Source organism: Vulpes lagopus, chromosome 10 (assembly GCF_018345385.1).
Source record: "Vulpes lagopus strain Blue_001 chromosome 10, ASM1834538v1, whole genome shotgun sequence".
NCBI lineage: Eukaryota > Metazoa > Chordata > Mammalia > Carnivora > Canidae > Vulpes > Vulpes lagopus.
The window spans coordinates 54,822,699-54,835,486 of NC_054833.1; the positions used below are offsets into that span (position 1 = coordinate 54,822,699).

General features: G+C 36.6%; 1 protein-coding gene across 11 annotated transcripts in view; it reads right to left on the minus strand.

Annotated features, from left to right (window-relative positions):
- The window catches only part of DYNC2H1 (dynein cytoplasmic 2 heavy chain 1), a 344,376-nt gene that overhangs the window by 105,101 nt on the left and 226,487 nt on the right, over nt 1–12,788 (minus strand). The gene's annotated exons all lie outside the window — the stretch shown is intronic.

Here is a 12,788-nt window from a genome sequence, read left to right on the forward strand (position 1 = left end):
TTTCTCCATTTTTAATAGATTGGGCTATATTTCATATTTTGTTGGATCCTTGTATTAGTAAAGTTTGTGACAAAATAAGGGCCCTAAATCTTTCAAAATGAATCTACTACTCAATTGTTAAACATCCACAATCATGCTGTAAAACTCAAGTTACTTCTGGAGCTTTTGATTGATTCTCTCATCTTGGAAAACTCGTAAGGATTCAGTGTTTCATTTCCTTTGTTTTTCTGATAAATTATTTTCATTTGCTCTAGCTGAACCTTACAACAACACCTAATTTATCAGCTTTGCTACAACACAAAACATCACTAGTTGGTAGTCAGAAGAAGTGCTATTTTAACTCTGGTAACATCTGCTATCACTTATTTGTGTTTAAATTTATCAAACATGACAGAAAACAAATAAGAATGCAAAGCGATGTCTAAAGGAAAAAAGTTTCAAAAAAATTTTTAGATGATGTAAAAAACCATTTTAAAAATATTTACTAGTCCAAAAAGGTAATGTTTTCTGTCCTGCAAAAATAATAAGTGAGGTTTGCTCTCCTTAATAACATCATAATATACTATAATCTTGAATAAAAAAGGAGTTCAAATATATAATAAAATATTTTTACAATGAGGACAAAGCTATAACTTAAAATGGTGGACCATTTTTTGTTTTTACAAAATCTTACATATGTATCTTTTTTACAAAGCACAGGTAATAAAATGTCTTTCCATGATTCGTATTTTAAGCCAATTAAAAACTACTTATTCAATAGTACTTTTTTAATTTTTAATTTTAATTTAATTTTTTAATAGTACTTCTTTTAAATGATGTAGAAAGATGACAATTTCCATGAACAACGCATCTGTGTTATTTCTTTTATGCAACCGGCGTGCTCTGGGGCAAGTTATGGAAGACGCTGGTGCTCCCACTCCACCAGTCCTCCTTCCTGAACAATGAAAGGCATCTGAGGAATACCTAGGCTTCTCCTGAGCACTGATTGTGTTTATTATAAGGCACTAAATCTGAGAGTGAACTGAATTTTCCTTTGGATAGTATGAAGCACACAGAGGACTTTCTGGTCTAACAATATTGACTTCATAGAACTTTATTTTTAAGGATTTTACTTATTTGAGAGAAAGAGAGAGAGAAAGAGTATGAGAGCATGAGTAGAGGGGAGGGAGAACAGACTCTCCCCTGAACAGGGAGCCTGACGAGGGACTCAGTCCCAGGACCCCAGGATCATGACCTGAGGAGAAGGCAGACACTTCACTGATGGAACCTCCCAGGTGCCCCAACTTTATAGAACTTTAGAGCATGAATTCTGTTGACTGTTTTGTCTTCTTTTGGCATAAACTGTTTCCCTAGTTTTCTTTTCCTTTCCTCATTTTTCTCTTTGGCTGATTTCGTCGACTATTGATTTTACACTGATAGAGTACTTATATTTTTAAGTCACCACTGGTGTAATCCCTCTTGGAATGAGAAGGAATATAGGTTTTGAAAATAAACAGTCCCAATTTACAGATGAGAAAATGAAATAAATTACATATTTGTCTCAGGAAATATGGTGGACATCTGGAGAAAATTCTATAACTGTACATTTAAAAATTATGGTTAAATATCATCATCAGGGCAGCCCGGGTGGCTCAGCAGTTTAGCACTGCCTTCAGCCCAGGGTGTGATCCTGGAGACTTGGGATTGAGTCCCACGTCAGGCTACCTGCATGGAGCCTGCTTCTCCCTCTGCCTGTGTCTCTGTCTCTGTCTCTCTCTCATGAATAAATAAAATAATAAATAAATAAATAAATAAATAAATAAATAAATATCATCATCATCAATAAACAACCTTTATTTTATTTTTTTTTATAAATTAATTTTTATTGGTGTTCAATTTACCAATATACAGAAAAACACCCAGTGCTATAAACAACCTTTAAAATTTATGATTGAAAAAAATAAAATAAAATTTATGATTGAAGTGCCAGGAAAATTAAGGGTAATCTTTATTTTTTATTATTAAGTTTTTTATTTTAATTCCAATATGGTTTACATGCAGCATTCTACCAGTTTCATATATACAATATCTTGATTCAGCATCTCCACACAGGTCAAGGAGGCAGGGCTAATCTACACCCACACGTGTTCTGAAGCCAGCCCCTGCTCTGGGACATCTGCCTACTCCAAAGGGCCTATACCTTGTTAATTTACTTTTTATCTTGAACTACTTTCAGATTAATGGACAAGTGATAAAAACACTACAGAGAGTTCTCATTGTATACTTTGCCCTGCTTCCCCTAGGTTAAATCTTACAATCACAGCAGTTGTCAGTTAGTAATACTACTAATTAAGCTACTACAAGCCTTATTTAAATTCTTCCAGTTTTCCCACATATGCCATTTTTCTGTTTCCAGAGACTACTACATTATATTTAATTGTTATTTATCCATAGTCTCACCCAAAACAGTGAGAGTCAAGGGAAGATTTTCATACCCTTGACACGTGTGAAGAATACTGTTCGGTGATTTTGTAAAATGACACTCATTTGAGTGCAATGGTAAGGTTCATAATTCCAAAGTTAGGGTCTGGAAATCCATAGGAAAAGACTAGAGACACATGCTTTGGCCCGCCATGGCTTCAGGGTGACACTGTGATCTCCTGGAAACATCATGATTGTGAAAAATCTATATATCAAAACCATGAAACTGGAGTGAATGAGATTCTGCAGGAAAATTAGAGCAGTAAAGTAGATCTTTCTGCTCAGATCATGATCTCAAATGTCACCTCTGACTCTGCACTGGGCGTGGAGCCTGATGGAGAGAGAGTCCCCCTTCTGCTGCCCCTCCCTCACTCATGCTTGCACACATGTGTTCACTCTCTCCCTTGCTCTCTCAAATAAATAAATAAATAAATCTTAAAAAAAAAAAAGAAGAAGAAGAAAAAAGAGGGCATCTGGGTAGTTCATTCAGTGAAGCCTCTCTGCCTTCAGCTCAGGTCATGATCCTGGGGTCTTGGAATCGAGTCCTACACACATTCAGCAGGTAGAGTATGCTTCTCCCTCTGCCCCTGCTCCTTCCCCTGTTCCTGCTCTCTCTTTCTCTCTCTCAAATAAATAAATACAATCTAAAAAAAAGAAACAGTTAAAAAAACTGATACAAAACAGCAAATAAAAAACTTCAAGTCAGTTTACTGAAAAGACTAATAAAACTATGAGATTTCTGACTAGACTGGGTGAGACTAAGAACATCATGAGTTTGGTTTTAATAGTTCCATGTGATAAGAAGTTACAAATTTTGTTAATAGAAATTCCGAGGAATATATAAACTAATAACAGAGTCTCGAGAAAAAAATAACAAAACTATATTGGGGCTATAGTTTAAAAAATTAAGTAAGTTAAGAATACCATCTTAAAGCAAACCCTAGATACCAACTGTTCACATAAATGTTCTAACATTCCTCAAACAGCAATTCAAATCATATACTACCCTTCAGGGGCTAGAAAACTAGGCAGCATTCCTCAAATCAAGTAACAGAGGCAAGTAAAAACATTATTACAGAAATAAGAGACATTCAGAGATCAGTCTTACTCCTGAACACAGACACAAATAAATATCAATCAACCTCTAAAAACTATATACATGATAATTTTGAATGTATGGTTTACACATAGGAAATATAATTCACCACATAAACAGATTAGATAAAAAATATATAATAACCTTAATGCTGGGAAAAAACATGGTCAGTGAAATTCACCGATACATTTTTGACAAACTACCCACAGCAAAACTAGGAAAGATGTGTAAGACTGTTACAAAAGCCTTCCATAAATTATGCCTTCCTATAAGCACCTCCCTTTGCAATGCAGTATTGCTCTCCTCTCAACCATGAGATATCTGTTTCTACACCACTTCGAAGCTAGGCTCATCTGGTGACGTGCATTGCCTAAAAGAACATGCTATAGTGATGTGCAACTGTCAAAGCTTACACTCTATGAGAATTAGCCATTCCTGCCCTTGGAACCTGGAACAGCATGTGAGCTTCTACTGAGAACAAGTCACCCCAGCCAATAGCCAGGGTCATCCGCACACATGACCAAGGCCATCTAGGGGCCCTTTGGCCCCCTCAACTCTCCAACTGAAGGCAGCCTCATGTTTGAAACCAAAGATGAAAACAAAAAGAAATAACCCGTCAATCCTCAGAATTATAAAACAATAAAATAAAATAAATCATATCACTGTTTCAAGTCACAAAATATTGGGTGGTTTGCTGTGCAGCAAGGACTAAGTGAATCATCAAGAATTACAGATAATTTCTTTAATCTGTGTTATGAATGGAATGTCTGCAACTCCCCAGAATTCACAGTGAAGCTCATCCCCAACATGACCGTATTGGGAGCTAGGCCTCAGAGGGAGGAAGGAGAAGATACCTCGGAGAGCTCTTACATGCCCTCAGCCTGTCTGCAGATACACAGGAGGAAAACCCACATGTGTCCACCTCCCACCTACAAAGCTGGAATGAAAGTCCTCACCAGAAACTGAACACACTGGCCCCCTGGATCTCAGACTCCCAATCTCCATGGCTATGGAAAAAGAAGTCTGTTGTTCAAGCCATCCAGTCTGTGGTACGGGTGGCCCCGAGCTTATAACAGCTCTATTTCACATGTTTCAACTTTGCAGAGTTGCAAAAGTAGAAACCACTTATCAAATTCTGGTCTTTCCCTGGCTACGGGTACACATCCACACTCCCTCATGATGCTGAGTGTCAGCCCTGCATGTACCAAGGTAAACAACCGAAGCACTTACAACCATTATGTTTTGAGCATTCATTATAGTATTCAATAATTATGTGACATATTCCACACTTTATTATAAACTTGGCTTTGTGTTAAACGATCTTGCCCAACTGTAGGTTCATGTAAGTGTTCTGAGCACATGTAAGGTCAGCAAGGTAAGTTACAAGGTTTAGGAAATTAGGTGTGTTAAATGCATTTCCACTTCCAATATTTTCAATTTACGATGGGTTCATCGAGATATAACCCCACCGTAAGTCAGGAAAGATCTGTTTTGTTACAATAGCCCAAGCAGACTAATGCAACCTTATAAATGCTAACTACAAAATGTGGCAAATATCAAAATCACTAATCAAATGTTAAAAGACCTTTAAAATCCCTTCAAAATCAGAGCAAGATTAGAATGTTGACTATCATTACTTTTATTCAACATTTCACACAACAATCTAGCTATCCCAAGAAAACAAGGAAAGGCAGTTAAATGAATGAAGAATGCAAAGGAAAAAAAGCTAAATCATTTTCTCAGGCAATATAATAATTTACCAAAACATGAACTTAACTTATATTTTCATATATTTTATATTCATGGTATATATTTTTCTATTTGTGTATATTTGAAATAAAAAGAGGGGCGCCTTGGTGGCTTACTCGGTTAAGCATCTGACTCTTGATTTGGGAGGGTTGTGAGATCGAGCTCCGTGATGGGCTCTGCATTGGGTGTGGAGTCTGCTTGAGATTCTCTCTCTGCCCCTCCCCTCCCAACTCTCAAATAAGTAAAATCTTAAAAAACTTCATTAGATAATATTATTTTTTATTTTCAGCTCAAATATCATGTCCTTTTTCAACAGTCACTTGGGTACCTACCCCTAAACCATCTTCACGCTCCCACCAGAACAATGTGCTTCCTGGTGTTATCTAATGTACCAGGATGTAACAAACCATATTCATCTTCCCACACACCACATAAAGGAAGCAATATACTAACATGTAAAAGTGGGATATAGAAGAATATTCAAAAGTTTATCTTTATGTTTCCAAAGGGGAGGGGGAAACCTCTTCTACATCTCTCATGTCTTTCAATAAAAATATTTATGCCTCTCTCTCTCAGCCCCGGTGGCTCAGCGGTCTAGTGCCACCTTCAGCCCAGAGCGTGATCCTGGAGAACCAAGATCAAGTCCCACGTCAGGCTCCCTGCATGGAGCCTGCTTCTCCCTCTGTCTGTGTCTCCACCTCTCTCTCTCTCTCCTGTTTCTCATAAGTAAATAAATAAAATCTTTAAAAAAATATTTATGCCTCTCACACACAAAACCAAGCTGTGATCTGTGAGATGAGATTTCACTCAAGATCAAAAGTGAAATGCACCGTCCACTCCCGCATGTTAAGAACTAACATCATTTTTCAAAGCAATATATTAAAAGCCTAAAATTAAAATCTCAGGAGATCTCACTCATGCAATTTAAGCAAAATAAGAATGAATCTCCCTATCATCAAAGGATGTTTAAATTTCAGTAGGACTAGCAAATATACCAGTTTCAAATACTGAGGTAAGAGGCTGAACATTAAATTATGAGTAATAGTTTCATGTATAACTTTGGTTAAATACATTCTTATATATACACATCCATACACACAAATATATAAGACGACTTCATGTCTTCTAATACTTTTATCTGCTTCTTTCAATGTATTATATACATTTGAAAACAGTTTGGCAGTTAATTAAAAAATACGTACCTGTTGTATCATCCACCCATTATACTCCTAAGTACCAGACCAAGAGAAACAAAACATGCTCATACAAAGATAGAAAATGTGCAAATGGCCACAGCTGCTTAATTTCAGTAAAGCCTCAAACTGGAAACAATATAAATGTCCTTCAGTGAGCAAACGAGTAAGCAAATGGTGGTATAGCCACACAGTGGATTACTATTCAACAAGAAAATGGAATAATCTCCTGATACACACAACAGACCAACTCTTATAGTAATTATGTTGACTGACAATCCAGAGGACAGTACTTAATTGTATAATCCTTTTATAAAAATTCTAGAAAACGCATACTAATCTGCAATGACAAAAGAAATGAGTAGTTGCATGGGGTAGGAGGAAGAGATTACAGTGTTACAGAAAACTTCTGGGGGTGATAGAAATGTTCACTACCTTGATGAAACTCTAACAGGTGCATACATATGTAAAGCTTTATCAAATCATACAATCTAAATATGTGCAGTTCATTTAATGTCAACTAACTTCACTAAAGCTATAAAAACTGAAAAAGGATTTTTACTAAAACAACTTTAGAAGGGACTATTTCAAGATGGCAGTATAGGAAAATCCAGAACTCACCTTGCCCCATAGATACAACAGATCTATGGCTATATATGGAATAATTTCCTTGGAAAAAGTCATAAATACCTGATGAAGAGTGCCTCTCAAAATGGTTAAGAGAGCTTCATTGAGATAGGTGGGAGAGGCAGACATGCCCTTGCTAAAAATCCCACCCCAGAATGATAACCCACAGTCAGGAGGATTCTCAATAATCTGGAAATTTCTGCAGACAAATGAGGGCTTTGCCCTACCCATCAGGCCCCCCAACCCTTGGGTTTTTGTGGCAAGGACACAGCCCTGATAATGTTGGGCTTTGAAAAGCAATGAAGAGTATGAGCAGGAGAAACAGAACTACATGGAACAGAGGACCTGCTCTTAAAGAACTCACACATATACTCATTCCCAAAATCAGCATTTTGGAAAGTTAACTAGACCACTGGTGAAGGATACTGGCTTACTAATCTTAAATTGACTACTGAAAAGACAGAAACCTGTTGGGACTCTTACCAGGGATAGAAGCCATGATAGGTATCATTTTTGCAATCTCATCTTACCTTGCTAATGCTTGCACTCAACAGGTGTGATCCTGGCAATCATTCTTCAACCTGCTAGGCCCCACCCCACTGTGCTGCAGCTGCACAACAGTGACAGGATGAGTGGCCTGCCCCAGGTACGAGGGCCACATATCCAACAGCCAGGCAAGCTCCCCACCATTCCATCCCCAAGACAGCCACATCACAGCAGCTGGGAGAACATGCTTCCCTTATTACTCCCCACCCCTTGGCCTTGGCTGATCAGTAGTTGGGCAAGTGTCCCACCCCCATCACACTGCATCCAGGCTCCAACACAGTTGAGGAGTGCATGAAGCCCACAAATTCCCCTAGAGCACAGGCCATGGTGCCCACAGGGTACCGTGCACTTGGGACCCATGAATCATCTCCTACATCAGACTACTCCTTTAAGAATGGGAGAGGAAGCTGTTTTACCTAGTACAGAGAAAAACACACAATCAGCTAAAATGAGTACACTGAGAAATTTGAGAAATATGTTCCAAATGAAAGAACAAGACAAAACTTCAGAAAAAGACCTTAATGAAACAAAGCTAGTCTATAGGTGATAAAGAGTTCAAAGTAATGGTCATAAGGATGACACTGAACTCTGGAAAAGGATGAACACAATGAGAACATCAACAAAGAGATAAATAAATAAATAAATAAATAATAAATAAATAAGATATATATAATGATAGAAATATATATGATAGAAAATGTGCAAATGGAGTAGACTACTCCTTTAAGAATGGGAGAGGAAGCTGTTTTACCTAGTACAGAGAAAAACACACAATCAGCTAAAATGAGTACACTGAGAAATTTGAGAAATATGTTCCAAATGAAAGAACAAGACAAAACTTCAGATAAAGACCTTAATGAAACAAAGCTAGTCTATAGGTGATAAAGAGTTCAAAGTAATGGTCATAAGGATGACACTGAACTCTGGAAAAGGATGAACACAATGAGAACATCAACAAAGAGATAAATAAATAAATAATAAATAAATAAATAAATAAATAAATAAATATATAATGATAGAAATATATATGATAGAAAATGTGCAAATGGAATCTTAAAAAAATATATTATATATATTCATATATATATATATATATATATATATATATATGAAAGTACCAAACCCAAGTCAAGTCACAGAGATGAAGAATACAATAATTGCACTAGAAATACACTACAGAGATTTAACAGCTGACTGGATAAAGTAAAAGAATAGATCATTGAGCTGGAAGACAAAGCAACAGAATCCTCCCAGACAGAGCAACAAAAAGAAAAAGAATTAAAAGAAGTGAATATATCTTAAAGGATCTAGAGGCCAACATCAAACAGACAAATGCACATATGTATTATAGGGTTCTCAAAAGCAGAAGAGAGAGATAAAGAGGCAAAAACTTATTTGAAAAAATAGATGAAAACTTCCCTAATCTGGGCAAGGAAACAGACGTCCAGGTCCAGGAAAGCCAGTGAGTTCCAATTAAGATGAAACCAAAGATATCTACACCAACACATACTATAATCAAAATGGTAATAGTCAAGGATAAAGAGAGAACCCTAAAAGCAGTGAGAGAAACACGGTCACATAGAAGGGAAACCTTGCAGCTAAAAGGATATCGCAACTTTTCTGTAGAAACCTCATGGGCAGATGAGAGTGGCATGACATACACGGAGTGCTGAAAGGAAAATAAACTTCCAACCAAGACTAATCTGTCCGGAAAGGTTATTCTTAAGAGCTGAATGATAGGAGAGGAGTTTCCTAGATAGCACAAGCTAAGAAGTTCATCATTAAATTAGCCCTACAATAAATGTTAAAAATTTTTCTTTAAACTCTAAAAAAGATGACACTAGTAACAAAAAACATGAGAGTAATAATCTCAAAGGAAAAATCTGTAGGTAGCATTCAAAGAGGATTTAATAATTATCATTCTCAAATCCTTCCAAAAAACTGAAGTGAAGGCTTTTAACACACTTTGTGAAGCCAGCTTTACTGTGATACTAAAAGCAGAGAAGAATGCTACAAGAAAATTACAGGTCAATATCACTAATAAAACATAGATGTAAAAATCCTCAATAAAAATATTAACAAACCAAATCCAATAATACATTAAAAAGATGAGAAATCATGATAAAGTGGGGTTTATCCAAGGAATGCAATAATGATTCAACATCTGCAAATCAATGTGGTACATCACTTCACTAAATGAAGGTTAAAAATCCTATGATCATCTCAATAGATGTAGAAGTAGTATTTGGTAAAATTCAACATCTATATCTGATTAAAAAAAAAAACTTTCACAAGAATGGATATAAAAGAAACATATGTCAACATAATAAAGCCCATATATGACAGCCCTACAGCTAACATCACACTTGATGATGAAAAAATGAAAGCTTTTCCCCTGAGAACAGAACCAAGTCAAAGTTTAATTTTCCCTCTTACCACTTTTATTCAACGCAGCATTGGAAGGAAGACCTAGCCACAGCAATTAGGAAAAAAAATGTATCCAAATCAGAAAGTAGTAAAAGTGTCACTATTTGATGATGAAATGACACTATATGTGGAAAACTAGAGAATTAGCAACAAAAAAATCTGTTATATCTGCTACATGAGTTCAATAAAGTAGCAAAATGCAGTTATCAACATGCATAAATCTGAAGTGCTTCTATACACAAATAATGCAACATCAGAGAGAGAGATTATAATTGAAACCAAAAGAATATAATACCTAAAGTAAGTAAATTAAGGAGATGAAATACTATTCACAGAAAATGGAACTGATGAAAAGAACTGAAGATGACACAATGAAATGGAAAGACATTCTCTAACAAATATTGTTAAAATGTCCACACCACCCAAAACAATCTACAGATTGAATGCAATCTCTATTAAAAACTTCAATCCTGGGGTGGAGTCTTTTGGTTTTTTTATGTAGAGTATCACGTCATCTGCAAAGAGGGAGAGTTTGACTTCTTCTTTGCCAATTTGAATGCCTTTTATTTCTTTTTGTTGTCTGATTGCTGAGTTAGGACTTCTAGTACTATGTTGAATAGCAGTGAGAGTGGACATCCCTGTCTTGTTCCTGATCTTAGGGGAAAGGCTCCCAGTGTTTCCCCATTGAGAGGGATATTTGCTGTGGGCTTTACATAGATGGCTTTTAAGATGTTGAGAAATGTTCCCTCTATCCCTACACTCTGAAGAGTTTTGATCAGGAATGGATGCTGTATTTTGTCAAATGCTTTCTCTGCATCTGTTGAGAGGATCATATGGTGCTTGTTTTTTCTCTTGCTGATATGATGAATCACATTGATTGTTTTACGATGTTGAAATAACCTTGCATCCAAAGGAAAAATCCCACTTGGTGAATAATCTTCTTAATGTATTGTTGGATCCTATTGGCTAGTATCTTGTTGAGAATTTTTGCATCCATGTTCATCAGGGATATTGGTCTATTATTCTCCATTTTAGTGGGGTCTTTGTCTGGGTTTGGAATTAAGGTGATGCTGGCCTCATAGAACGAGTTTGGAAGTACTCCATCCCTTTCTATCTTTCCGAACAGCTTTAGTAGAATAGGTACGGTTTCCTCTTTAAACGTTTGATAGAATCCCCCAGGGAAGCCATCTGGCCCTGGACTTTTATGTCTTGGGAGGTTTTTGATGACTGCTTCAATTTCCTCCATGGTTATTGGCCTGTTCAGGTTTTCTATTTCTTCCTGTTCCAGTTTTGGTAGTTTGTGGTTTTCCAGAAATGCGTCCATTTCTTCTTGATTGCCTAATTTATTGGCATATAGCTGCTCATAATAGGTTTTTAAAATTGTTTGTATTTCCTTGGTGTTGGTAGTAATCTCTCCTTTCTCATTCATGATTTTATTAATTTGAGTCTTTTCTCTCTTCTTTTTAATAAGGCTGGCTAATGATTATCTATCTTATTAATTCTTTCAAAGAACCAGCTCCTGGTTTTGTTGATCTGTTCCACAGTTTTCTGGTCTCTATATCATTCAGTTCTGCTCGAATCATTATTAACTCTCTTCTTCTGCTGGGTGTAGGATCTATTTGCTGTTTTTTCTCTAGCTCCTTTAGGTGCAATGTTAGCTTTTGTATTTGAGTTCTTTCCAGTTTTTGGATGGATGCTTGAATTGCGATGTATACCCCCTCAGGACTGCTTTTGCTAGAAGTCATATAGCAATTTGGCAGTGTGGCAGGATACAAAATCAATACCCAGAAGTCAGTGGCATTTCTACATTAACAATGAGACTGAAGAAAGAGAAATTAAGGAGTCAATCCCATTTACACTTGCACCCAAAAGCAAAGATACCTAGGAATAAACCTAACCAAAGAGGTAAAGGATCTATACCCTAAAAACTACAGAACACTTCTGAAAGAAATTGAGGAAGACACAAAGAGATGGAAAAATATTTCATGCTCATGGATTGGAAGAATTAATATTGCGAAAATGTCAATGTTACCCAGGGCAAGTTACACATTTAATGCAATCCCTATCAAAATACCATGGACTTCCTTCAGAGAGTTGGAACAAATCATCTTAAGGTTTGTGTGGAATCAGAAAGACCCCGAATAGCCAGGGGAATATTAAAAGAGAAAACCAGAACTGGGGGCATCACAATGCCAGATTTCAGGTTGTACTACAAAGCTGTGGTCATCAAGACAGTGTGGTACTGGCACAAAAACAGACACATAGATCAATGGAACAGAATAGAGAATCCAGTAGTGGACCCTCAACTCTATGGTCAGCTAACATTCGACAAAGGAGGAAAGACTATCCACTGGAAAAAAGTCTCTTCAATAAATGGTGCTGGGAAAATTGGACATCCACATGCAGAAGAATGAAACTAGACCACTCTCTTGCACCATACACAAAGATAAACTCAAAATGGATGAAAGATCTAAATATAAGACAAGATTCCATCAAAATCCTAGAGGAAAACACAGGAAACACCCTTTTTTAACTCAGCCACAGTAACTTCTTGCAAGATACATCCACGAAGGCAAAAGAAACAAAAGCAAACTACTGGGACTTCATCAAGATAAGAAGCTTTTGCACAGCAAAGGATACAGTCAACAAAACTAAAAGACAACCTACAGAATGGGAGAAGATATTTGCAA